Genomic DNA, 26256 nt, shown 5'->3' with positions numbered 1-26256 from the left:
TAAGAGTTGTATGAGTCCCCAATAAAATGATTTTTTTAAAGATTAAAATGGTAAATGTTTTCTAATATGTATGTCACAATATTTTGTGAAAAACAAAACAAAAAAGATCATTCATTTAACTTTAATTTCAATTAGTATTTGCTTTAAATACTTAAATCATTGGACTTTGCTATGTGTTTGTATAGGTAGGTATGTAGTTACATCTTAGTTTTGTTTCTTCATAACTCTATGCACCTGGCCTATTTACAGTTGTTACCTTAGTCTAGGGATGTAGAAGAGTTTTAGGACACTGGAGTACTACTCTAAGGTCAATAACTAACGAGCTATTAATTTTACTCTTAAGAGCTCTTTAAGCTTCTTTTGAGTGGCTTTAGTGTCTTATTTTAATGACAAATACATACAATCCTACCCAGCATGCATTACTCTGCCTGAGAATAAGGGACTCTTGTGCACACACACAACCATCCTTAAGTCTCCCGCAGTGCCCGGCTGAGCTACCACCACACACACACACACACACACACACACACACACACACACCATCCTTAAGTCTCCCGCAGTGCCTGGCTGAGCTACCACCACACACACACACACACACACACACACACACCATCCTTAAGTCTCCCGCAGTGCCCGGCTGAGCTACCACCACACACACACACACACACACACACACACACACACACCATCCTTAAGTCTCCCGCAGTGCTCGACTGAGCTACTACCACACACACATGCCCGACTGAGCTACTACCACACACACACACACACACACACACACACATTATTTTCTACAAAATCTAGGAATCATAATTTGTTTTGCTATGTCTTCAGACTTTCTTGGCAAACAAAAAACAAATGGCCCATGTTGTGAAGGTGGCAAGTCTCTCTACAAACGCATCTCAGACTATCTCCTATTCTAAGATGGAAGCCGTGTCTTTTCTGTCCAGCCTTGGATGACAAGCATGGGACACGTCAGTCAGAATCAGTCAAAAGTAGGATCCAAATGTGTGTGTGTGTGTGTGTGTGTGTGTCCGCTTGTGCATGCACTACCACTCAGGGATGTGATTAGTCATCCACCAGCTTTAGTAATTTGATGCAGGAAGTAACTGATTTCAATATAAACTAGAGAGAATTAATGAATTCAAGTTTGACATCAAAAGATAATATCCACAGCTTGCTAAGTTTTTCCTAGTCAATTTCTTTTCTGTTTAATCCCTCTCAACTCAATTACCGTGATTATACTAATTGCATAGACATACCGAAGCAAGAAATACAGTGTACTGGGAAAGTACATGCTTCACAGACAAGCCACCTTTGTGATGAAGTGGCCCTTCTTATACTGACCCTTCTACCCATGCCTCTGTAACTCCCACAAAATGAGTGGGTAGGAACATCCAGTTTGGCTTGTGAAACACTAACAGAGGAGGTCAGTCCGTTCTAGTTCTCAGAGCCCTGGCTACTAGAATCCCCCATCTCAGAAACGGGACTAGAGAGAGAATGTGAGGACCATCAAGGAAAAAGAGCCACCAGCAGAGCGCATTCAAGAGAACCTGCGCTGCAGCCAGGAGCCCAAGGGGCAAAGCAAAGCAGGCTGAGGCAGAGACCGTGGACACAACAGACGGACAGCACCGACTCCGAGACTGACGCTGAGCCCGGGCAGGCTTCCTGGCGCACTGAGGCTAGGAGACCTTAGGACTGAACGGCTAAAGTACTAGAGAGACTTGGCTGCTGGCTGAAGAGAGGTGTTGTGGACCTATGACTGTACACTTTAAATTTTCTGATCCTGGCTTCGGGTAGCCTCTTGATTTCCCTAATGTTGTTGTTGCTTGGAGCCACAGAGTTGATTACAAGTCATGGCGACCCTACGCCTCCGTACAACAGAACGAAGCACCGCGGGGCCGTGCGCCATCCCCACAATTGTTCCTATGTGTGAGCCCGTCACTTCCCTAATACACTCCCATAATAGTGGGTATTGTCTGTGAGTCCTCCGTGGCCGTAGTACCAGATTGTCAGAGTCAGCAGAGGAGCAGAAGGTGTGAGAGGCAGGGGTGCTGTCCGAACCGGGTAAAGAAAGATGGAGATGGAGGACGGAGGCGCACCCGACAGCTGCCTCCTGGTCCAGTGCGGAGCGAGATTCTCCTTCCCTCTTGTTTAGGCAGAGGAGGCCCGATGTGGTAACCTCTTAACTGCATGAGCTGTTTCCCACGACAAAAAGGAAGAAATTATATCTATCTATATATTTAAGAGACAAATTCTTAGAATCAAGTGAAATCATAATCAAGTTCCTTTGTAGTTAAACAGAAACTCATTATTGTTTCCAATGAACTGTTTATGGATATTTGGCATCTTGATAGAGTTAACTAGTAGACTGAAGATTTGTTTGGAAATTTTGGGGGGTTGGGTTAGGTTTGTTTATGTTTATAAACAACTCAACAAAAATAACCAGTTGAAATTGTTTTTACAAATATAATCATTTGGCTGATTAAATGCTAGCTTATGAAAGTATGATATCATGATCATATTATAAATTAAAATATTAAGTTTCAAGTGAAGAATGAGTTTGCTTTAAAAATGGACATTCATAAAATGTAACTGTTTTGCCTAATCATAGAAAAATCTTCATCTCGTTGGCAATATCTTCCTCAAGCAAGCAGCTAGTGTCAGAACATGCTTAAATAACTTGAGGGTAGTGTGCTTTTAAAAGCTTTGAATATATGGAACTACACAGAATAATATTTATGCTACAAAACAATGCATAGCAAGGTGTGGTTCTTGAGTGCCACATCATAGTCATGAATGAGCCTTTCCAGCCTGCTCAGACGTCGCTGAGGAGACATGCCAGGCTGAGATGGTGGCAAGTTGCTACCTGGCCAGCCCAATGGAAGTGGACTGAGTGTACCCTTTCCTTTTCTGGACCTTCTCTGCATGTGTCCCCCATACCACACACACTTCTCCCACTGCCTAACCCATCCGCACCTCTCCACAAAGCCTGGCCCAAGGAAGGATCAGCTCACATTCCTACAAGTTCCAAAGCCAAAAAGGCTTTATTGTGAGTTATTTAAATTTTAAATAAGCAACAAATATGCAAAGAATCAAAAAACTAATCTTCTACTTTGAAAATCCTGGCAAATGGACAATGTATTTTTGCAATATGATGGACTTCAAGGACTTCTTTCCAGCAAAAGAGACAGAACAACATCCAATTATCTTCAGATTACAATTTCAGTTACAAATGCACATATGGACATAGGCGGAGGTCCCCCCAGTAAATGTGGAGCCTGTTGATACTTATGTCAAGGATCTGGATGAGGGTCCAAATGCCACTTGATAACTTAAACTATAATTTCCTACATGATTTATTTCATCTAATTTGGAAGATAAGCTGAGTGAAGTTATTCAATCACCTGAAGACAAATACTATATGAGATCACAAAGAAAATAATCAAGAAAAAAGAGGGTTTTCCTATCAAAAGAAATAGATTTTGATGGTTATAGGAATGGGGAAGCAAGAATAAATAAATAAGCATTCTAAAATAACTCTAAATAGGCACACATTAGGCACTCAAATATTTCTTAAATAACCAAATTAATTCATTATCAACAAGCCTCACATTTTCTATGGGAACCTCACCTATGTACATATGTGTATTTTTGTAACGATTCTGAAAATAATTTTATTTTCTCTATTTTAAAAATGCTTCCTATTATTTTCTTGCTTTCCTTTGCTTCACCCAGTGGCCCTTCAGTGACCCTTACTGTGATTTTGTTTCTCAGGAAAGGCCACAAACACAGGGCCCAGGGCTTCCTGAGGCTCCTCAGGATGTATGGGGGAGAAGGAGGAGCGGTCTTGCCTGGGCAGGAAGTTTTAATGAGCCATTTAAAACGTCTTCCTTAGCCCCATGCCACTGGATTTTCATAATGGAGTTACTCTCTCACTCACCTTGTAGGCAATAAGTTAGATGCATCAGATCGGGCAAATGACTCTCAGTGAGGGTAAAGAAAGACTAGCGTACAGTCTTCTATTGAAGCCTGAGTAAAATAGCAGGATGTTGTCATGGGTTGAATTTTGCTCCCCCAAAATATGTGTCAGCTTGGCTGGGCCATGGTTGGTTTGGTGATAACACATGACACAATCATTCCCATGTGTGGTCTGGCGTGGTTGTCAATCCATTGAAAGGGAAGGTACACCATTACTCAGCTCACAGGCCTGATCTGATGTAAGGGCAGTGTGCCGGGGATGCGGCCTACATCACCTTTCAGCTACCGAGAGATAAAACGTAAGTGGAGACAGCAGAGAAGACAGCATCTGATTACCACCAAGAAAGGACTGCTGGGAGCAGAGTACATCATTTGGACCCAAAATCCCTGCACCACAAAGCCTCCTAGACTCAGGGGGAGACTGATGGCTAGACAAATGGTGCTCTCCAAGAAGGCTGGGTCCACAAGGAAGCCCCCACCCCGCAAGACAACAGACAGAAAGCCCGTCCTTCAAGCCAGTGCCCTGAAGTTAGTACTTGATTCATGACTGTGAAGGAATACATCTGTGAGTGAAAGCCATCCACTTGGACACTGTGGCAGTTACATAATCTCTTGTCAGTTTGTGAAGGGGTGGGGTCTAGCCTGTCAATCAAGTCATGACAACCTCATTTGGGGGTGAGAGGAGATAAATAGCTTACTGGAGGCCAGATACACTTTGTCTGCTATACGTTCCTGTTGACAAGCCACATGAAGACACACTGATGGAGCCAGAGCCTGGAACTAGAGGAGCCACATGGACCCACACCAGCACTGAAATACTTCCATTGCCACTGGGTCTGTAAGACTTTCCACCCACTGGCTTGTGTTCTTCCTGCACTCAGCATTATGTTATGGCTGCGCGAGTCTAAAGAGGAATTTATGGACTAGTATTAGACACATGTACTAATAGTGGACTTATGGACTTGATCTGGACTGGGTAGGGATGTTCTCAATAAACAATTTCTCGTTTATATAAAGCCCTTTCTTAGACACCTATGAGTGTCTCTGTATTTGTTTCTCTAGTCGGCCAGATTAAAACAGATAATTCTGTCTAGCAGGAGTAGATAACTCCGGTGACAGGCAAGGTTTGGCGTGTGTAATACTTGGCAGGCAGCATCATCCCAAAGGAAGGACAGCAAAAGGAGCAGATTCTAATTGCTCATGAGCTGCACGGCCTCAGGCAGAGGCACAGCTACACTGTGACCCTTTTTCCACATGTATCTGTAGACTGTTTGAAGATCATGGCTTTCTAGTTGTTGTAAACTTCATAGGACACTAATGTGACTCACTGTTTCCCTGCATCAGAGTCAAATTTGCCAGGCTCTCCAAGGCTGCGGCCAAGGTGTTGTCTGTGTTCTGGTTCTCACCTGGAAGTTTCTGAGGTTATTGGTGGCATTCCTGTTCCTTTAGTCCTATGGCTGACGGACTTAAGGCCTTGGCTTCTTATTACCTAATAACTAGAGGCCACTCCTAGCTACTAGGTGCCACTCACAGTTCCATGCCACATGGTCTTCTTCATAGGTTCTTTCATAACATTGCAGCTGTTTCTTCAAAGCCAGAAAGGAAAAGAGTGAGACTTCCATCAAGACAGAGTGGATATCATGTAATCACAACAGTAGCCTCTCTGTGACCAATCTGTAGGCAACTGGACATCCCCTTACAGAAGGGTCGCGGGGAGGAGACAAGCCAGTAGGGCCAGCCAGGGTGTAGTGTAGTAACAATGAAACATACAACTTTCCTCTAGTTCCTAAATGCTTCCTCCTCCCCTCTCACGATCATGATCCCAAGTCTATCTTACGAATCTGGCTAGACCAGAGGATGTACACTGGTACAGATAGGAACTAGAAACACAGGGAATCCAGGACAAATGATCCCTTCAGGACCAGTGGTGAGAGTGGCGATACCGGGAGGGTGGAGGGAGGGTGGGTTGGAAAGGGAGAACCAATTACAAGGATCTACATATAACCTCCTCCCTAGGGGATGGACAACAGAAAAGTGGATGAAGGGAGTGGGTAAGATATGACAAAATAATAATAATTATAAATTATAAAGAGTTCATGAGAGAGGGGGGACAGAGAGGGAGGAGGGAAAATTAGGAGCTGATACCAAGGGCTCAAGCAGAAAGCAAATATTTTGAGAATGATGATGGCAACAAATGTATAAATGTGCTTGATACAATGGATGTATGTGTGGATTGTGATAAGAGTTGTATGAGCCCCCAATAAAATAATTTTTTTAAGTAGGTAGCCTCTCATCACCTTTGCCATATTCTGTTACATAGAAACAAGGCACAGGTCCTGCCCACACTCAAGGAGAGGGGATTATGTAAATACCTGGATTATGGGAGTCTCCTTAAAGTCTATCAGCTGGATTATAATTTTTTTCTATATCCAAAAATCACCCATTTCTGTCTGTTGAACCTTCAAAAGGGACCCCAAATTGGACACATTATACCATTTCCATTTCCACTGTAAACCCTCTAGTCTAATTTATAGTACATGCCCCACATTCACACGGTTGCAATTGTTTTGTATCTTGTCTCTACTCTTACCCTGGTAGCTTGCTACCTTCCAATTGGCTTCCAAACACGATCTGTTATACGTGGAATGAAATCCAGGTGCTTGCCTCTAAGACCTGAATTCTGGATACTTTTCTGATTTACTTCCCCACCACTCTCCCCCTTTCTCAATCCACACAACTACCACTATTCCGTTCTCATCCTAGAGGCTCCATGGACTCTTCCTTCTCTGAGGGAAATGTGTTTCCCTCAGAGCTTTACCTGGTGATTCCTTCTCTTCATCCATTCCCTGTTTATATGACACCTCCTGTGGGAGTTACATACTCTGGTGTCAATCTGAGAGGATTACGAGTGAATGGGGTGGAGTCTGACCTGTCAATCAAGATATAACCAATGTGGCCTCTGTGTGGCATGGTCTTCTCCTGAGAATGCTGGGAACTTTGGTATTTCACTCCCTGGGAGTCAGGAGGCACTTCTCTCTGGGCTCACTCCCTGGGAGACAGTGCCGCTGACTAGACACATGGAACTCTGCTAGTGCCCTGAGCTGGAGAAGTCACATGGACCTGCCCTGATGCAACCAGACCTCTGAAGTCAGAGAAGCCACAGAGAGACCCCTGCCAGCACTGACATGCTTATAATGCCACTGGATCCAAAGACTTTCTACCCACTGGCCTGTGGTCCTCCTGCACTCGGCAATGTTGCATGTGTTTTGTGAGTCTGGAGAGGATTTCATAGATTGGTATCTGACTTAATGGCTAATATTGTACTTATGGGCTTGGACTGCACTGGGTTGGGATGCTTTCTTAATGTACAATTACCCTTTACATTAAACTCTCTCTTGTACACATATCAGTACCCATGAATTTGTTTCTTTCTCTAGTTAACCCAGGCTAACACACCTCCTCAAAGACCTTCCCTAGACACTGTTCCTCAGTTAGCTCCCTCCTTCCTCTTCCAGATACTCTGTCCTGTTACTCTAATTCATTTTCCACATATAACCTAGCAATATATTAAATAATTGCTTTATTGTTCAATATCTGAGGTCTCTAATAAATACAATGCATGGGAATGATGATAGATCACTCAACAGTGATGATAGATCTTCAACCGTGCCAATAAGTATTCATTGAATAAAGAAATATAAAGTTAATTTTAAAAATAAATAAATTGAGCAAATTTGACTTTCTCTAAATAGTACTATATTGTTTTCAATTTCTGTAGTTCATAGAACCATGACAGCCTCCTCCTGATCTGCCACCCACGCATTCCTGGCATTTTGAAAGTTATAACCTCATTTTCTCAGTTCAAGTAGCAATTGTTTCAATTGTAACAGCTGCTTCACTGTGCCTGAGTCTCTGGTGAGCGCTCAGGGTGCAGATTTTTCAAGTGATAGAATGAAAGATTCGTGTGTTTTAGAACAAAATGAATAGGCGACAATGATGCTAAGAAATGGAAAGGTGTAATCACCTATTGGAAACATCTCTTCCTCGGTAGAATATCTTAGTTATTTCCTTCTTGATGGAGCAACTGATACATTTGAATTATGGCGCTGGTGAGGAGTGTGGAAAATACCGTGGATTGCCAAAAGAACCAACAAATCGGTCTTAGAAGCAAGGATGGCGAAGCTTCATCTCACATGCTTTGGGCATGTTGTTAGGAGAGACCAGTGCATGGACATCATGCCTGGTAAAGTAGCGGGCAGTGAAACCAGAGGAAGACCCTCGACAAGAAGGACTGACACAGCGGCTGCCTTGATGGGCTCACACAGAAGAACAATGGTGAGATGGCACCGGATGGGGCAGTGCTTTGTTCTGTTGTACACAGGGTCACTGTGGATTGAAACAGACTCAACAGCACCTTTCAACAACCCTATCTGTGAACACAACTTTCTTTGGAAATCAGGTCTTTTGAGATGGTGTCAATTAAGTTAGCCTGAGGCCATACTGGAATAATCATAAGAGAGAGCAATCCTGAGAAGGGTAATATAGACTAGGATTTGCTTAGCCCTTACCCCAGCCCTTCGGTCTCATACCACACATTAAACTAGATGTTGGTATCCAGTCTTTCTCCTCTCTGCACTACCCTTGCCTTCTCTCTTCTCAGAAAAGCTAAAATTATTGAAATTCTGTTAACATAGAAATACATGTGTTTCATACGTCATAGGTCAGTAGGCGCTGAAGCAAGACGGTGCTCTACACTTTGGGTCATCAGTAAGGATGTAAACAGCAACTGCTGATCAACCAGTGCAACACCCTGCTTTACATTCAGGCTGCTGTGAGGACAATGTTCATATTCTTTCATACTGCAAGAAACAACCTACCTTCAGGACCAAGGGTGTGAGGGGCAATGCTGGGAGAGTGGAGGGTGAGTGGGTTGGAAAGGGGGAACTGATTACAAGGATCCACATGTGACCTCCTCCCTGGGAGAGGGACGGCAGTGAAAGGGGGCAAGGGAGACTCCGGATAGGGCAAGATATGACAAAATAACAATGTATAAATTACCAAGGGCACATGAGGGAGGGGGGAGTGGGGAGGGAGGGGAAAAAAAAGAGGACCTGATGCAAAGGGCTTAAATGGAGAGCAAATGCTTTGAGAATGATTGGGGCAGGGAATGTGCGGATGTGCTTTATACAATTGATGTATGTATAGGTATGGATTGTGGTAAGAGTTGTATGAGCCCCTAATAAAATGTAAAAAAAGAAAAGGGAAAAAAAGAAAATGATTAGGGCAAAGAATGTACAGATGTGCTTTATACAATTGATGTATGTATATGTATGGATTGTGATAAGAGTTGTATGAGCCCCTAATAAAATGTTTAATAAAAAAAAAAAGAAACAGCCACTGTAGAGCCAAAATAGGGAAAGAAAGACAGTTTCTGCCTACGACAGTGCTTGTGGGGCGGGTTGCTCAATTGCCTCTGGTTGTAGGCTTGGTTCTGCCATCAGCTCTGCCACCGATGATTGAATCAGCTTAGGCAAGAACCACAACTCTTCTAGTATTCAGATTCCTTGCCTATAAAATCAGAACACTAGAATCAATTAATGTATTTTTAATTTTCATAAGCTGCATATTTCTTTCTTTCTTTTTAATTAATCTTCTGTGTGAAACTCAAAAACAGGTAAAGGCTAACGGTGGGGAGGGTGGGTATAAAAATACTGGGATGAAAGGGAACCTGGCCCCACCCACTGGGCTCCCCCCTCCCCTCTCTTTGCTGACCGCTGAGTCACCGTAGACTTTGAAGATAAATGTGACTGCCCAGTCATTCCTCCACAGCCACGCTTCTATCTATTTTAGATATCTAAGCGCCAAGTAAATTTTCTTTTGAAAACAAGATACTGTTACTTTAAAGTTCAAAATTTACTGTTTTGGAGTGGTGTTTCTTAAATACTTTCCCTCCTTGAAGCACAAGAAAGATGGCATTGACATACGCCTCATAGGTTCAGGGACATGTCCGGAGCTGTAGGCAGCAGCTCCACCCCTTTTCCTCCCACTCGAGAAAGCAAAAGGAATGCAAGACACTGAGGATGATGTTACCATGGGCCTCGTCTTGAATACACGAGTATGTATTTATTGCTCCATTGTGGCTGAGATGATTTCTGTTCCCACCACTCTTTGCAAAAAATGACTAGGGCATATTAATATTAACTTTGAAAATTATACTCCTTTATTTACACAATTCCTTCCAGATGCAGCAACATTAGCAACCAGAAGAAACAAGCCTTGGTAATTAAAAGAAAAGAACAAAAGTACTTCTCTAAGCAACTGAGGAGGAATACTCCTAACTCATCAGCAGGGCTGTGCTAGCAAGTCTGCAGGCCTGGGGGATGCACTGACAGATTTTCCTTCCAGTTTTTCTCAATAATTGGGTTTCAAATAAATGAGAATTTAAAGGCAGGTCAGGGGACAACAAGGAGGATTTAAAAGATGTTTTGATGTGTCCTTCTTTTGAAAGTCTGGCGCATTTATATGCTGAAAGCGTATATGCATGTGTGTACATATACAACATTAAAAGGGAACTTAAATGGAATTGAAAGATAATGGAAACATTCCATTTACTTTTAGAAGCATTGTATGTATGTATTAAGATGTGTATGTGTATAAATATATATACTCATGTAATATTAACTGATATTTCCTTAGAAACAGACACAATTGAGGTTTTCTTTCAAATAAAGCTGTTTACATAACTGCTGCCATTGAGCCAATTCTGACTCATAGAACTCCCCAGAGGGTGTCCGGTGATGACAATCTTTACAAGAGCAGAGTGCAGAGAGAAAGATGGCTGGGGGGTTCAGACCACCAATCTCAATGATCAGCCAAACATTTAACTGCTACGCCCCCAGGGCTCCTTTGTATAACTTCATTTCCATAATCAATAATCAAACTTATAAATCAATCAGAACAAAGCCAACTATTGCTAAATTGAGACAGCACAGCCTTTCTTCCCAAGCCTTTGCTCCTCTGCATACTATAGTACTAAGGTGGGGGCGTATTCCCCATCTCTCAACCTGAGTGTGTCCATTGGGTCTGAGGAAGCATAGTTAGAGGAAGACAGCATTGGTGTTTGGGGACCTTCCTTCTGATGACCAAAGTGTGAAGTGAGACCTTGTGCCCACCTCACCCTCATTCTCCTTCAAAACTGAACCGCACAAAGGTCCCCTAGGTGCATCTACAGGCTGATTGAAGATTACGGTGCAGGTCTTCTATTTTAGATGGCTCCGGATGGCTTCACAGCTTTACATGTAGTGGAGCCCAGGGAAAGTATTGTTATCCATGTACCTAAATGAAAAGAAAAGACAACTTGGCTTGGAATTTTTTCCCTTTTCTTTTCTTTTCTCTCTCTTTTTTTCTTTCTGCACAATCTCTGTTTTATAAGTGGGATTTTGCAGTGGGAACTGGGGCGCTTTAAAAAATTCGACCACCTGGGCCCCTCCCCGCCAAGATCTGGGAGACAACAGCTGGGTATCAAATGGCTTTGGACTTTATCCGAAGGAATGGTACAAATGGAAGAACAGAAGTGAGCGCTTGGGTACAGTTTCTAGAAAGGGGACAGGTCTGCCCCACGTGCATGCGCTGCCCTGGTGACTTGGGGAAGGCCAGGCTGCCACTGAGTTCCCTCCGTCATCGCTGCCTCCCAGGGTTTACTGGTCGGAGAGGTGCTTGGCCAGGCTGGAATGCGGGGGGCCACCATCTTGCGCGGGGCCACCATCTTGAGCGGGTTGGTGACGTAGTCGCCCAGCTTTGGAGGGTTTCACCTGCTCTTCCAGGTCCTGTATCTCGATGAAGGCGTGGAGATGGGGTCATCCCTGTCCGTAGCCGGTGTGTGCAGCTCCACCAGGGACTGGGGACGCTCTGATCCAGGTGCAGGTCGCCCTCCGCGGCGCTGGGCCTGCCCTCCCAGTGTCGTGGGCAGGTTTCTGGATAGCCTGCTAATCATTAGGTTCTCTGCATATTCCCGCTCCTCGCGAGCCTGCTGCAGAAAGTAGACTGCAAAATTGGTCAGAGCCACGTCCTGCCCTTCCTGCCCCCTCCTCTTTGTTGGTCACACCATCGGTGGTCACGCCATCGGCTGGGCCTGGGGCGTCGAGAGTACCAGACAGGTGCTGATGGAGGCCCGCTGGGCGCCCTTTGGGTGGGGAGGCTGGCGAGCGCCTTTCGCTCCCGCACTATGGACGCAGGAGGCCGCAGAGGCTCTGCGAAGATCTCTCCTTTTCTTTCTTTGATGGAGGGATAATGTAACCTCATGGGAGACAAATGTCAAATCAATTCATCACAAAGTCTCTATGGTAGTGACAGGTGTCAATTTGCAAAGGGGTGGAGTCTAGCCTGTCCATCAGGTCGCAGCTTGATGGCCTCATTTGGAGGCACCACGGAGATAAATAGCTTGCACAGAGACTCTCAGCTTGGTGTTCCTGCTGACGTCACACATGGCACTATGCTAGAGCCCTGGAGCTGAAGAAGCCACGTGGAGACCCCTGCCAGCGGTGGGATGCTTCCACTGCCACTGGATCCACAAGACTTTCCACCAACTGGGCTGTAACTTTCCTGCATTTGGTGTCATTGCATGTGTTGTGTGACTCTGAAGAGGAATTTATTGATTGTTATTGGTCATATGGGCTAATATTAGACTTTGGGACTTGATCTGGACTGGGCTGGGGTATTTTCTCAATATACCATTACTCTTTTATATAAAGCTCTTTCTTACACACATATGGATGTCTATGATGTTGTTTCTCTAGTCTACCTAGACTAACACAGTCTCTTGTTGCTATGTGTCATGAAGTCACTTCCAACTCTTGTAGATTTCATGTAACAGAATAGAACTTCCCCATAAGGTTTCCTGAACTGTCACCTTTACAAGAACAAACTGCCAGGTCTTTTCTCCCTGGGCACTTCTGTATGAGTTTGAATAGCTAGCCTTCTGGTTAGCAGCCAAGCACTTAACCATTGCACATCCTGATGCCACATTCCTCTTCATGTACTCCAGCTTCTCTGACGATTTGCTCAACAAACAGATTGAAAAAGTGCGGTGAGAGGATACAACCCGGAAGCACACCTGTTCTGATTTTTAAACATGCAGCCCTTCCTTGTTCTGTTTACACAATAGCATCTTGATCCGTGTACAAGTTCCACATGAGCACAATGAAGTTTTCTAGAATCCCTTTGCATAGTCAATAAAACACAAGTGGAAATCTTTCTAGTATTCTCTGATTTCAGCCAAGATTCATCTGATATCAGAAATTATATCCCACTGATGTATGGATTGTTATAAGAGCTGTAAGAGCCCCAATAAAATGATTAATTTTAAATGAAAGAAAGGAAAAATTATAACCCTTGTTTGATGTCCTCTTGAATCGATCTGAATTTTTGGCACGTCAGTATCAGTGTTCTGCTGCAATTCTTGTTGCATGATTTTCAGCACAAGTTGACTTGCATGTGATATCCATGATATGGTTCAGCAATCTGCACACTCTATTGGGTCATCTTTCTTTGGAATGGGCACAAATATGGATCTCTTCCAGTTAGTTGGCCAGGTAGATGTCTTCCAAATTTCTTGGCATAGACGAGTGACTGATTCCAGTGTTTCATCAGCTTGTTGAAATATTTCCATTAGTAGTCTGTCAATTTCTGAAGCCTTAATTTTGGCTGATGCCTTCAGTGCCATTTTAACTTCCGGTAACATTGGCTCTTGATCACATGCTACCTCTTGAAATGGTTGAATAATGATCAGTTCTTTTCGGTACAGTGACTCTGTATTTTTTTCCCATCTTCTTTTGATGTTCCCTGAATAGCTCAAAATTCTTCCAAGAGAAATGTACATGGATATTCCCTTGAGTTCTTTCAGTTTAAGATATACTGACCAAGTGTTTGCCCTTTCTTATTTTCTAACTCCAGGTCTTTGCGCATTTTATTATAAAAGTTTACTTTGTCTTCTTGAACTGCCTTTTGAAATTTCTGTTCAACTCTTTGAGTTCATTGTTTCTTTCATTTGCTTTAGTGACTCCACAATTAAGAGAAAGTTTGAGTCTCTTCTGACATCCACTGTGATCTTTGCCTCCATGGAACAGGAAAGCAGCCCACCTGTCACATATCCCAGAGTTCCATACTCATGCCAGATGAAGAGAAGCTACCCCATAGTCTCAGTGTTGCTCCTTTGAGTCTTTATGCCACAAACTCTGTTGCACCTGGTGTCTGCAGCCTCTGGGATGTCGGACAGGGATCTTGGACATGCTCTTCCTTATGGTCCTGCACTTACTGTGTCCTACATGGCTCTCAGAGTGAGGCTGAGAAATGACTTTGGTGAAGGTAAAGTTTCTCTTTTAGCCAACTATACCTCCAAGGAAAATTAAAGATAGTATTTTAAGTCACACTCTCTAATAAAGTAGAAAGATATCCCAAATGGAACAAAGGATGTGGCTTGTCTCACACCCTTTATTAAAGTTGGGTCTTGATCCCACCCTATTCCTATCCCTTAATATAGTATAGAATATCCTCCGAAATGGGGTTGTAGACAAGAGTCCAGAATTCTAATACATCATGTAAAGAGTTACGGCTACAAGAGCCACATTAATTGACTACAGCTCACCTGACAACAACATACGTGGGTGAGTATAATCTGCCTTTCTCCTAGTCTACTATGTTCTGGATCCTAGCCGGTCAGCGTGAGTACTGGAAATCTGAAAATAGAAGTCCTTCCAGGAAAACATGTTTAACAAAGTTAAAAACCAGCCTTAAAAAATTCCAAGCGGTGATCATTTTAGTGCCTAGTGAATTTTAAACCACACGTTTCCTAATTGTTGAGCTTAAGACTCGGGGCAATGACCCTTATTTGATATTTCCCAAGGAGGCATCATCATATCAATTATTTTTGCTCCAAAATATTTTGTTCCCATACCATGGTCCTGTTGTAAAGGTCACTAAACTGAAGGGAGACAAAAAGCAGTAGAACCCAACTGGAAGAAAAGTTATCTGCAGTCACGTACGAGTAATCTTGAGAGACTACTTTGCATTGATTTAAAACAAAATTTGGAGTGCACATCAAAGAGGTTTCCAGTTCAAATCTGGATTCCCCTCCCCAAAATAAATAAATAAGCATACTAAAATAAGGTATACAGATAATGTAGAGGATTCTACTCTAACCCTTAGAATCAGCTCTAGAGTATACTAAGGTCAAGTTATAGCACCTAAATAAAATTCTCATGTAACTTATAACATATTGCTTTATCTAGAATCTAGGTATCTAGACTACAAATTCTGAATTTAGTTCAATAACTAGATTACCTATTCCTTCTTCCTAGTCTGTTCTTCGTTTGGAGGCTTCAGTGAACCCTGTTCGTCATGGGCATAGCTTCCAACCTCACAGGAACACACAAACCCTCTCAGTACAACAAGCTGATGTCAGAGTGGTAGACCAGGTGTCTGTCCCTGGAAAAAATGATGCACCTACTCTTGAAATGTTACTATTCTGATCTATAAAAGAAAAACCCCATGACCTTGGAGTAATTAAAAAGATCTAGTCAGTTGTTATATCAACAATATATCAAAATGCAAAAGCCTACATAAATATTAAGTACAATGCAATAGATTTTTGGAGTTAAAAGAATTTTAAACCTCTTTGAAAGAAAGAAGGTGCTCCTTTTTCTTGGGAAATCTCAGATACACAGTCCTAGAAAAGAACTCATTCAATCCAGCCTCCAGACCTGCAGCCTGCTAACCTTGTACATTTCCGACATGGGTGAGAACCTGTCTCCACGGGGAGTTAAAGTAGACGTGACTCAGGATATCATCAAAAGACAAGGACATCTGGCAGGAAATACATCTAAGAACTGTATAAGAAGGGAAGGAATATATTGGAAGGAGTAAATATGTCAATTAAAATATTTAATTTTTTTAATTGGTTTAAAAGGAATAAGCAAATAAAATCAAACTCACAGTAATCTTTGTGATTATCTCCTCTTCTCCCCAAACCAAACTCATTGACATCAAGTCAATTCCAACTCATAGTGACCCCATACGACAGAGTAGAATGGCTCTTGTGGGTTTCCAAGGCTATCAATCTTTACGGGATGATGGTTTTCAACTGCTCACCTTGCATTTATCTTCCCAAGTCATAGCCCACTATGCTATTAAAGCTACAGTACAATCTACATTTTTTACTAGACAGAAGCATACAAATGAAAATGAAGTTTCTCAAAGCTCAGAGCTTAAATCAGTAGAGAGTAGAGCGTCATCATGTTTGGTAAAGTAGAGGGCCAACAAAATAAAAGAGGAAGACTCTCAACAAGATGTGTTGATACAGTGGCTGCAACAATCGGCATGGGAATGATTGTGAGGATGGTACAGGACAGAGCAGTGTTTCATTCCATTGCACTCAGTGTTGGTATGAGTTAGAACCAACTTCACGGCACCTAACACAAGTAGAGAACTAGTCATGCTCTAGGATAATTGCGTCATTTTGGTGGTGATGGTGGTGGTGGTGGTGGTGGTGGTGGTGGTGGTGGTGGTGGTGGTGGTGGTGGTGGTGGAGGTGGTGATGGTGGTGATGATGGTGGTGGAGGTGGTGGTGGAGGTGGTGGTGGAGGTGGTGGTGGTGGTGGTGATGGAGGTGGTGGTGGTGGTGGAGGTAGTGGTGATGGAGGTGGTGGTGGTGGTGGTGGTGGTGGTGGTGGTGGTGGTGGAGGTGGTGGTGGAGGTGGTGATGGTGGTGATGATGGTGGTGGAGGTGGTGGTGGAGGTGGTGGTGGAGGTGGTGGTGGTGGTGGTGATGGAGGTGGTGGTGGTGGTGGAGGTAGTGGTGATGGAGGTGGAGGTGGTGGTGGAGGTGGTGATGGTGGTGATGATGGTGGTGGTGGTGGTGGTGGTGGTGGTGGTGGTGGTGGTGGTGGTGGTGGTGGTGGTGGTGATGGTGGTGGTGGTGGTGATGGTGGTGGTGGTGGTGGTGGTGGTGATGGTGGTGGTGGTGGTGATGGTGGTGGTGGTGGTGGTGGTGGTGGTGGTGATGGTGGTGATGGTGGTGGTGGTGGAGGTGGTGGTGGTGGTGGTGGTGGTGGTGGTGGTGGTGGTGGTGGTGATGGTGGTGGTGGTGGTGGTGATGGTGGTGGTGGTGGAGGTGGTGGTGGAGGTGGTGGTGGTGGTGGTGGTGATGGTGGTGGTGGTGATGGAGGTGGTGGTAGTGGTGGTGGTGGTGGTGGTGATGGTGGTGGTGGTGGTGATGGTGGTGGTGGTGGTGGTGGTGGTGATGGTGGTGATGGTGGAGGTGGTGGTGGTGGTGGTGATGGTGGTGGTGGTGGTGGTGATGGTGGTGGTGATGGTGGTGGTGATGGTGGTGGTGGTGGTGGTGGTGGTGAGGAGGAGGAGGAGGAGAAATTTTGCTAAAACACTGCTTCTGAGCAGAAAGAAGGGATGATACTCTCTTGGTCTTATTTCCAAACTCTCTGTGTATAACTCGATATAATTCAAAGACAAAGCAGCAGTTCTCCAATGATACCTGTTCAAAATTGTCACTGTAATGTTAATATTCTAGAGTGAAAAGGGAGTGTTTTGTTTGTTGTTAATTTTTAGGAAGCCATATTTCTTAGGACATGAGGATGTATTGGACTTTTATTTTCTAGATTGTTTTCCTCTGTTATTATCTGACACAGAAAATGGATTGGCTGGTCTCTCCGAGTCTCTCACATTACTGTGGTGCCAGATTTATCTATTAAGTAGACTTTCCAAAGGGGACAATTGTGTGTTCTGTGGTAGACTTCTTACCTTTCAAGTAGGAGACCAGGCTTCAATTTTGAACAGATGCACCTCCGGCACAGTTGTCATCCCACGACTGCAGAAGCTTTTGTGTTGCTAAGATGCTGAACAGGTTTCAGCAAAGCTTCAAGATTAAAGAAGATAAGGAATACAGGCCTGTTATTCTTTTTCCACAAAGCAGCCAATGAACGCAATGTGGATCACAGTGGTCTCATCCACCACCAGTGGACCATTCAGTGTTTGTGTCAATGGTCACGATGATCTCATCCACAGTGGTCACAATGGTCCCATCGTCCACCACAGGACCACTCAGGATTTGTGTCTGTTGTGCACAGGGTTACAATGAGTCAGGGGTCAACTCAACAGCAGCTAGCAAACACAATTCTCAAATTGTCATTATTAAGACGCATCAAATGGCCACACCACTTCTCTGTCCCTCTGTTCTGGCACCAGCTCCACGATTTGACCTCTTGTCTTGCCAGCGCGAGCTGGGGCAAATCCCTACTTCCAACTTGCTAGCAACAGATTTGGAGGTTCCCAACTAGTCCTTCAGCATGCCAGCCATAAGCTCAGGGTTCCCAAAGCTCCCTTCAATTCTGATCTGGTGGCTATAAATCTGGCATAGTGGTTACGCCCTGGACTGCTAACCCCAAGGCTATTGCAGTACGTGCTACAACTGTGGTGTTTACATTAAATTGACCCACCTTTGTCCTTGATTCCTAAGAGATACCAGTCACTCCAAGGGATTTCTGTTCCTGTCAATTGTTACATTCTTGGAAACCCACAGGGGTTCTACCCTGTCCAGTAGGGTTGCTATGAGTCAGAACTAACTTCCCCAGGACAAGCCATAGGTTTGGGAACCACTAGGCCACTTCACTTCAACCTGCTGACTCCCACTACCACTTTAGATCCAGCAAATCACTGGAATGACTCAAAGACCTCATAAAAGTGCTGTGTTTATGATTCATCTTATTATATAAAAGAGGTATGCCTGAAGGAGTGCACAAGGCAAAGGATGGAACTGTTCCCAAGGCAGAGTTTCTGTGTCCCCAAAGGGGCTATGCTACCCTCCCACATATACCTATGTCTTTCACCAACTAAGAAAGCCCATGGGGCTTCTCTGTCCAGAGTTTATATTGGGGTCTCAGTAGGTAGTGATGATGAATTGACTCAGCCCATGTTCCTTGGGTTAGCCAGGTTTTTCAGCCTGCCCCATCGGAATCGTTTCATTAGCATCAGCTCTCAGCTGTGGTCTGAAGGCCTACAAATAACCAAACAAACAAACAAGCTCACTGCCATCAGTTTGATGCAGCTCATCAGGACCCTATAGGGCAGGGTGGACGTGTTTCCATGCGTTTCCAAGACTATTCTTCAGGGGAGTAGGAAGTCCCATCTTTCTCCCATGGTACAGTTGGTGGTTTTGAATGGTTGGGCTTGCAAGACACCTCAATTAATAAGGAAGTTACAGAGTTTAAAATTATCTCTTAGGGATCAAGGACAAGGGACAAAGTTGGGTAAAATAAATGTAAACACCACTTTTGTAGCATCTATCACAATGGCTGCTGTTAGGTGCTATCCAGTCCATTGTTGGTCAATGCAATCTAGTCTGCCTCCCAGCCACCCTGTGTGCAGTGGACCAAACCATCGCTTGGTCCGGTGTCATTCTCACACGTGTTGTTTGAGCCCATGCATGTGGCCACCGAGTCTATCCTTCCTGTCTAGAGTCTCCTCCTTTTTCGCTGCTCTTCTATGGTACCAAGCACGATTAGGGGAGATCAGACCCTGGAAAAGGACATAATGGCAGACAATCAAAATGATACATGATGGAAGAGTTTAGAAATTAATACTTGATAGTTCTTATTATTGACACAATTAAAATGTAAAATATAGAGTGCAATAAAAAGTGGTGCTTTCTCCTTCCTAAGAATTTTTGTAATATCACACACTGCTAACTAAATTTTAGCCATGTTGTGCAAAAAGAAGTCTAACATGGTGCTTAGCATACAGCATTCAGCTGTTGCTCAATACATATTTTTGATTGACTGAGTGGGTATTGTTAAAGAAGCTGAATACCTTGAGGTAGAATTTAAATTGCCATATCACATGCTTTCAGAAAGACTCAAATAATATTGATAAAATTAGAGTCTATCCTAGTCATGTAGTGCTGCTATAACATATGACCCAAGTAGATAGCTTTAACAAACATAAACTTATTTCCTCATAGTTTAAGAGGTTTGAAGTACATCAGGCTGCTGGCTGTAGAGGAAAGCTTGCCCTCGCTGCCAGTTCTGAAGGAAGGCTCTTACCTCTTCTGAGCTTTTTCTCCTGGGTAACCTTCATGTGGCTTGGTATCTCCCACTGTCATGTCCATTTCCCTGAATGGCTTATTTAATCGCTTTTATATCCCCAAAGATGCCTGCTGTCCTTCTTCAGGATCTGGTCTTTCCTGACAGTATATCCAAAGTATGTAAGATGCAATCTTGCCATCCTTGCCTCTAAGGAGCACTCTGGTAATACATCATCCAAGACAGATCTATTTGCTGTCTATGGCATGTCAATATTCTTCTCCAGTACCACAATTCAAAATGCACTGATCCTTCTTCTGTCTTTCTTATTCAATATCCAACATTCACATATTTTTAGAGACACAACTCACCACATAACAAAGATTTATGTTCTCCACCATTATATTTCTTCAGCACCTTTGTCTATCTAAACCATGTTTACTATATTCCTCATTTTCATCTATTCATTATATGCAACTCACACATGATGAAGTGTTTTATTGTTTTTGTTACCAAAAATAACTTAGCAATTAATTTCTAACCCACTGGGGTCACATTTCTTTTTTAAAACTGTTCTTCATTTAAAACTCCCTAACTTATGTTTGAATGTGTTTTCAAATGTGTGCCTTTGGAGAGAAGAGAGCATTTTCAAAATTAAAAACAGACCGTGGTGAAGCTCTTTGAGACCAAACTATAAAACTGCTGAAAGTCCTTTGTGGTTAAGTAACATAACAACATTTCATGTTAAAAGCTGACTTCCAGGAAAATGACTGCATTTTGTTTTGAAAAGGACCATCACGGTATATGTACTGATGGGCATATGCAATGTAACTAGAATATCTTCTCTGGATTTTGTGAAGAGACTTGGTTCAGGAAAATGTAGAATATGTATTTGGACACCTACTGAATATTTTTAATCCATTCATCCAAGGAATTCTATTGGTATATGAGTTAGTTTATTGTGCCAACCTGGCTGATAAACACATGTGGGGTTAATTGAAGGGTGGAGCAATAAATGGCTCAGTGAGCCTCCCCATTCTAGTTCTCAGGTCTCTTGCTTTCTGATGGTTTGACCAGGGTACAATGGCCTCAGCCAGTTCCCTGCTTCAACTGGCAAGGCTCACTTCCTGCAAGACGTCCCCAAGGAGAAGTCACGTGGACCTACCCCGATGCAGCCCTGGGTGCTGGAGCACCCGTGTGGAGAACCCAGCCAGCTCTGAGATGCTTACATGCTCACTGACTGGGCTTTCCTCCTGCAGTCAACATCAATGTGTGTGTTTTGTGAGATGGAGGAGGAGTTTGTGGATTGGTGTTGGACATATGGGTTAATGTTGGACTTGTGAGTTTGGGATGTTTTCATGATGTGCACTTACCCTTTTTATAAAACTCTCTCTTATACATATGACATGTAGATTTGTTTCTCTAATGTACCCAGACTAACACAGTATCTTCTCAGACACTGTTTCAGCTGCTGGGGATAATTAGTGAACTGGACAGACGAGTTTCCAAGTTGTGAGGACTTTAGAGCCTAGTAAGGGAGACAGACAATAAATAAGCAAATAAATTAGGAAGATGATTATAGGCTGTGCTAAGTTTCATTAAGGAAATAAATAAGAATTCATATGTCATAAATAACTAACAACCAAACAAAACTAGCTCACATAATAAAGAAAATGTATGGGAAATGGCGATTCCCAGAAAAGTTTGGTTTAAGGGCTCAAAGTAGTCCCCAAAGCTCTCTGTCTATCCACTTCACATCTGTATTTACTCGCTGGTGACATCGCCAGTAGGCTCCACACAGTGTCTCTAAGTCCCTGCAAACATAGACAATTACTCAGGATGAAAAGTCCTATCCAACAATTTATGGAAGGAGGAAGGTCTTTTTTGAAAACTCCCAATGAGTAGAGAAGAACATTTCTTTCTTAGGACCACTAGTCAATGTCTTCTTGCATCCCCTTGGCTCTCATTAGGCTACTGGCCCATATGAGAGCCAACCATTATTGTCAGAAGAATGAGATAAATTTATGGCTCAAATGAGGGCTGGGGGAAGCACCCCTGGAGCTGGATATCACTCCATTCCAACGATATATCTTCATTCAGTGATTTACTTAATTTGGCTCTTTCGGCCATAGTCTTTGTAACTCCTACCAAAGGATTGAGTGGAACCATACAGATTGAGTGTGTTTTCTCATTTCTTGATGGAACTGGGTGGTGTTGGATGGTGGTGATAGGATTCAGTTGTGAGTGATTTTTAGCAGAGTTATTGTGTTAGTCCAGATAGACTAGAGAAACAAATATATATGAGAGTTTTATATAAAGGGCAATTTTAAATTAAGAAAGCATCCCCCTGGCCCACCAAGCCTGAAGGACGATATTCCTGCTCAGAGCAGCTAATGCACAGAGAGGACCATGGGGCTGGCCCCACTACAAAACACGACATCCCTCACCGACCCATAGCACTACAGGGGACAACACTGGAGACACAGTGTGGGAATTGTGCCTGATTTGACACCACCACACTGAGGCAAAACACTAAGGGTGTGCAACAGAGCAGAGCAATGAAATCCCCAGGGAAAACCAAAAATAGACTTTGGGGCCAGGGCTTGGCACCCCCAACAGATTTGACTGGAAAACACTCCTAAAGGCCAACAAACAGACCTTGTACTGTGTATAGGCTTTTCTCTTTTTGTCCTTTTGTTTTTGTTTTGTAGTTGTTGTTTTCTTTTCTTTTGTTGCTTCGTTTTGCTCTTTCTTATTTTTGTGCATATTATCTCTGCATGTCCATCTAGATAAGATAGATGGGATGAATAATCTGTAGGGGAAAACAATGGGAGTGATGATTCTGGGGGGACATAGAAGAGGGAGAGGCAGGGGAAAGGAAGCGTGTGTTAACAAACCCAGGGACAAGGGAACAACAGTGATCGAAAATGGATGGTGAGGAGGGTGTAGGAGGCCTGGTAGGGCATGATCAAGAGCAATGTAACTGAGAAGAATTACTGAAACCCAAATGAAGGCTGAGCGTGATCATGGGACAAGAGGAAAGTAAAAGGAAATAGAGGAAAGAACTAGGAGGCTAAGGGCATTTACAGAGGTCTAAATAAAGGCATGTGCAAATGTAAATATATTTATATATGACGATGGGGAAATAGATCTCTGTACATATACTTATAGGTTTAGTATTAAGGTAGCAGATGGGCATTGGGCCTCCACTCAAGTACTCTCTCAATGCAAGAACACTTTGTTCTATTAAGCTGGCATTCCATGATGCTTACTTTCCTGACACGATCACTGAAGACAAATTGGTGCACAAGCAAATGTGGCGAAGAAAGCTGATGGTATCTGGCTATCAAAAGATATAGTGCCGGGGGTCTTAAAGGCTTGAAGACAAACAAGAGGCCATCTACCTCAGAAGCAACAAAATCCACATGGAAGAAGCACACCAGCCTGTGTGATCACCAGGTGTCAATGGGATTAGGTATCACGCATCATCAGAACAAAAAATCATATCATTGTGAATGAGGGGGAGTGCGGAGTGGGGACCCAAAGCCCATCTGTAGGCAACTGGACATCCCCTTACAGAAGAGTCATGGGGAGGAGACAAGCCAGTTTTTGTGTAGTATAGCACCGATGAAGCATACAATTTTCCTCTAGTTCTTTAATGCTTCCTCCCCCACCCCTCCGCCCCCACTATTATGACACTAATTCTACCTTACAAATCTGACTAGACCAGAGCATGTACACCAGTACAGATAGGAGCTGAAAACACAGGAACTCCAGGACAGATGAACCCCTCAGGACCAATAATGAGAGTAGTGATACCAAGAGAGGAAGGGGAAGGTGGGAGGAGAAAGGGGGAACCAATCGCAAAGATCAACATATAACCCCCTTCCAGGGGCCAAACAATAGAAAAGTGGGTGGAGGGAGAAAGCAGTCGGTATAAGACATGAAAAAAAAATTTTATAAATTATCAAGGGATAATGGGGGTGGGGGAGGGATAAGCTGATACCAAAGGTTCAAGTAGAAAGAAAATGTTTTGAAAATGATGATGGCAACATGTGTACAAATGTGCCTGACACAATGGATAGATGTATGGATTGTGATAAGAGCTATAAAAGTCCTCCATAAAATGATTTTTTTAAAAGACCATCAGCATAATGGATTGATACAGTGGCTGCAACAATGGGCTCAAAGAGAACCATGTTTGCAAGGATGGTGCTAGAGCAGACAGTATTTCCTTCTGTTTGGGTATGTGTCCGAACCAGCTCAACAACACCTAAAACCACAAGAGACACCTAGGAGATTTTGCAATCAGGCATGATTTTAAAATTAAAGGAAGTGGAGTAGAGCCATAGTCTGACTGGTCTCCAGCTGTTATTCTGGTCTAGTATGTGTTTCTCCCTTTCCAAACCCATACATAAAGTAAAGGCAGGAAGACAAAACAGTTCAATATTAGTGGAAGCAATTAGAAGCTATTTTTCCACTTTTAAAAAGTTTCAAAAGCTTTATGCATCACTCCAGAGGACATTTGCATTTGATAAAAAGTTGTTTCAGGAGGTGCTACAAACATAGTACAATGAGGCTGAATCTCTCAGCATTTATAGGACTGTGTGTGTGTGTGTGTGTGTGTGTGTGTACACTCTGATTTTTAGTGAATTCTGACTTATAACTACCCTATAGGACAGAGTAGAGCTGCTCCTGTGGGTTTCTGAGTATCTAAATCTTTGTAGGATATTGGCCAATAGAATACAAAAGTGTGTAAACATAACATCCATCATGATATGGTGGGATTCATTCCCGGGATGTAGGGATAGTTTACATAGAAAGTACATCAATATTATTTGCCACACGGATAAGAAAAAGGATAAGAATCACATGATAATATTGATGGACGCATAAAAAGCATTTGACAACATCCAACGCCCATTCCTACTTAAGACACCAAAGAAGCTAGGAGTGAAAGGGTAATTCCTCAAGTTAATACAAGCTATTTCTGAAAAGTCAATAGCCAACATCATAGTCAATGGAGAAAATATTAAAACAATCCCACTGAAAAAGAGGACCAGACAAAGTCCCCTTGTCCCCACTTCTTTTCAACATCATACTGAAGGTCCTAGCTAACAGCATAAGGCAACAGAAGGACATTAAATGTATCCATCTTGGAGAGGAGGAGGAGAAAGTATCGCTATTTGCAGATGACATAATTCTATACATTGAAAACTCCAAAAGGTCCCCGATAGGAGTACTGGCAGCAATAGAAAAATACAGAAGAGTGGCAGTATACAAGATCAATGAACAGAAGTTTACTGGTTTGCTGTATATATTGGACACGACCGTGGTAGAGATCACGAAGGCAGTACCCTTCACAATATCCAAGAACAAGCTGATATATCTAGAGATATAGCTAACCGCCAAAACAAAAGACTTATACAGGGAAAACTAGAACCCTACTACAGGAAACCAAAGTAGACCTCCACAAATGGAAGAATATCCCATGCTTGTGGACCAGAAGACTCTATATAGTAAAGATATCAATCTTACCCAAGGCACTGTATAGGTTTAACACTACCCTGATTCAAATACCACCAACCTTCTTCAAAGAATTTGAAAAACTGGCCACCAATTTAACATGGAGAGGGAGGAAGCCCAGAATTAGCAGAAAACTCCTCAAGAAGGACAATCTGAGCGCTCGCCTTACCTGACTTTAACACCTACTATACAGCCACAGTGGCCAAAACAGTGGGTACACAAATAATGGCAGATATTCAGACCAATGGAAATGCACAGAAAACTCAGAAATAAGACCATAAGCATATAAACAACTGATGTTCATTTGACAAGGGCCCCAAAAGCATCAAGTGGGAAGTAGATGCCCTCTTTAACAAGTGGTGCTGAAAACAATGGATATCCACCTGTAGAAAAATTAAGCAAGACCTTTACCTCAGCCCATGCACAAGAACACACTCAAGGCAGATTACAGACCTAGAAGTAAAACCCCCAAACTATCAGGACCATGAACCAAGGAATCAGGACAAACCTAAGAACATTGGCACAGGGAATACATAGGATCACTGAAATAGGGAAGGATACATACACAGGTGAACCTGAAATCAACAAGTGGGATATACTAAGGATAAAACACTTGATTGAGCGGATTAGAAAACTCTGGCACATATACACAATGGAGTACTGT

At 43.1% G+C, this 26256-nt stretch overlaps 1 long non-coding RNA gene across 1 annotated transcript in view; it reads right to left on the bottom strand.

The window, feature by feature from the left end:
• LOC142424493 (uncharacterized) overlaps positions 1-26256 on the bottom strand; it is a 98777-nt gene that overhangs the window by 13174 nt on the left and 59347 nt on the right. The window contains exon 2 of the long non-coding RNA XR_012779370.1: positions 17791-17905. This is a non-coding gene — a long non-coding RNA (uncharacterized LOC142424493). The remainder of the gene's footprint in view (positions 1-17790; positions 17906-26256) is intronic.

This window comes from Tenrec ecaudatus, chromosome 13, assembly GCF_050624435.1.
Source record: "Tenrec ecaudatus isolate mTenEca1 chromosome 13, mTenEca1.hap1, whole genome shotgun sequence".
NCBI lineage: Eukaryota > Metazoa > Chordata > Mammalia > Afrosoricida > Tenrecidae > Tenrec > Tenrec ecaudatus.
This window is presented reverse-complemented; position numbering and strand designations above follow the sequence as displayed.